Here is a 2,681-nt window from a genome sequence, read left to right as displayed (position 1 = left end):
CCCGCCCACGACCCCGCCCCGTCCCGCTCGGCCACGCCTCCATCTCAATCYACCAATCACAGACCGGTATCACCCCTGAAGCTCCTCCCTCCCGCTCCACCCCCCCACAGGCTTTAACCACGCCCCCGCTCTCCTCCGCCAATCGCATCGCTGCGGCCTCCCCAAGGCCCCGCCCCTCTCCGCGCGCTCCGTGCGCACATCCGGCGCGCGGGGCGGGGGCCGGAAGCGGCGGGAGCGGCGGGGTCGGGGCGGCGCCGGGAGCGGCGGAGCGGGAGCGGCGTGAGGTGAGGGTGAGCGGGCACCGGCAGCGGGCACGGCCAAACCGGGCGTGGGGCTGAGGGGAGAGCGGCACCGGGATGCGGGGGGAGCTGGGGGAGGTGCTGGCGGGGTGAGCGGAGAGCGGTACCGGGAGATGGCCCGGCCTCGGGGGCGGTGACCGGGAGCGGGAGCGGGTATAGGGCTGGGGACAGGGCCCGGTTGTGGGTACGGTACCGCTGGAGGTGAGCGGGGAACGGCAGCGGGCACCGGGTGAGGGGGCATAACCCATCCCCGGGGCTGGCACCGAGCACCGGGAACACCGGGAGCACCGGGAACACCGGGGGGACACAGCCGTTCACTGCCGTGGGGCGGGACCGGAGGCAGGACACCGGGCTGTGGGTGCCGGGGAGGATCCCGGCCCGCTTGCGGGGGCAGATCCGCCAAACGCGGTGTTTTGGGGTTGATTCGGGCACAGAACGGTGCCGGTTCCCCAGCGGGTCACACGGTACCGGGGCGGCACCGACTCACCGGGAGGGTGACTGATCCATCAGGGTGCCTGATCCGGCTTTTCCCCCGTTTGCCGCAGCCCCGAGCGAGGATTTTTGTGCTCCGTTTTCCCGGGGTGATTCCTGTCCTCAGCCTGTTGCTGATTCCTCCTCTGCRTTTTGCCTTTTCTAATGGTTTGGATGGGATAAACGTGCGATTCMTTTGGATTCTGTGATAGCAAAATGGAAAAATAATAATAATCTGGATGTTTTGTGCATCGAGTGTGGGATTCTGTGAGAGCAAAATGGAAAAATTATAATAATAGGGATGTTTTGTGCGTCGAGTGTAGGATTTCGGGTTCTGGAACTCCCCCAGTGCTGCAGATGCCCCGAAAAAACGGGAATTTGTGGCATCAAGACACTGCTGTGTGCCCGTTTTTTTCTAGGGGCCATCCTTGTGTCCCTGGAATATTGCTGAGCTTTCTGGAAGCCAAAAATACCCCCTATTATTGATGYAGAAAGTTCAGCCAAGCGGCCCGTGCCGGAGCAGGAGCGGGAGGGATGCTGAGCAGCTTCCATGCTCGGAATTCCTGATTTGGAGCTTGGTGCTGCACCCAAATTAGCTCAGATCCCAATCCTTCCCTGCTGGATTCGTTTCTCTGACAGGGAAAGGAAGTCAGGGGAGTGTGGTAACAGAGACTGGCGAGTTCAAACCCTCCTAATTCAGATAATTTTGCTGAAAAAGGAGCCTTGGCTYCAGTGCTGAGCTTTAACCACCTCTTCAACATGTGAGCAAAATACCAAATAACATTTTAAATGGCTCCAGGAGGATTTGGTATATGGGAAAGCTGGAATAGGAGCCAGATGGATTTTTTTTTTTTTTTTTTTAAAAGCACTCTTGGTTTTCTAAATAAAGTGGATCTGAAATAGCAGGAGCAGCCAGCACGGGTTCTGGCGCGATGTCAGCAAGTATTGTTGGACTATAAACAGCAGAGATCTCTGTCCTGGCAGCTGCTGGGACCAGCAATAGCTGTCTTGTGTTCAGAACTGCTCCTGACCACTGACTAAATTCAGGCATTTGACTCCTGTCTTGCTTCAAATAATTCCTGCCTTGAGGAGCTGAACTGTGTAAAAAAAAAAAAAAAAAAAATTCTTTGGGCTTTTGGCAGATATAAATGTTGGAAATCATCTGGTAGCTGATCCCCTGAGATATTCCAGTGTCAGCTCAGAAATAAACTGTGGTATGTTCCTAATTTAGTTGTCCCATCTTTATTTCTTTTGCCTGTAGAAACAGGAAGTAGCTGATGCAAATTCCGTGGTGCTGACAGCARTTTGTCGGGCTCGGTGTGAGCAGAAGCGTAGGTTTGACTTGCTTKGGCTATAAAACCAACATTTGTGTCTTCCAGAATGTCTAAGAAAGGTTAATGTGCTGTCTCAGGCAAGCAAATAATTTAATTTATGGTGTTTTTTGTGAGAATTTGCTCGCTCTGAGGCTGGGACAAACAGGAAGCTGCTCTTGCTGCGATGTGCGGGGTTGGCTTTGGGGTAACTGATGTTTTTAGCAATAAAATCCCTTTCCTTTATTGCTGTGACAATGGATGCAGCCTGTTTGTGGCACAGAGCCGTGTTCCCAGGCTGGGATGGGAATAAAGGGCAGTTGATAGATGAACAAATGTGCTGTGAAAAGGAATGGCCCCTCTGGCCTTGGGTGAAATGTGCGTTCCACGCTTCCGCTCCGCTGGGAATCGAAGTTCAATTGGATTTAAACGAGACCTGGATTTAAATCCCGTGTTGTTGTGGTCCCAGAAGGGAGAGCTGCATCTCCACTCTGCCAGCCAGGGATCTCCAACCCTGCACAGGGAGCTGGAAAAGTCTCCCTCATCCCTTTGGAGCTCAGTGGTGTGCAGAGAAAAAATTATTCCTGGATGCTCTGTAGAA

At 54.5% G+C, this 2,681-nt stretch overlaps 1 protein-coding gene across 1 annotated transcript in view; it reads left to right on the top strand.

The window, feature by feature from the left end:
• Positions 1 to 205: 205 nt before the first annotated feature.
• Positions 206 to 2,681, top strand: part of CAP1 (cyclase associated actin cytoskeleton regulatory protein 1) — a 13,421-nt gene continuing 10,945 nt past the window's right edge. Inside the window, exon 1 of the mRNA XM_057383763.1 lies at positions 206 to 284. The gene's annotated coding sequence lies outside the window, so the exon portion shown is untranslated. The remainder of the gene's footprint in view (positions 285 to 2,681) is intronic.

Source organism: Malurus melanocephalus, unplaced genomic scaffold, assembly GCF_030028575.1.
Source record: "Malurus melanocephalus ecotype Western Australia unplaced genomic scaffold, MMel_1.1 scaffold_658, whole genome shotgun sequence".
NCBI classification, from domain to species: domain Eukaryota; kingdom Metazoa; phylum Chordata; class Aves; order Passeriformes; family Maluridae; genus Malurus; species Malurus melanocephalus.
This window is presented reverse-complemented; position numbering and strand designations above follow the sequence as displayed.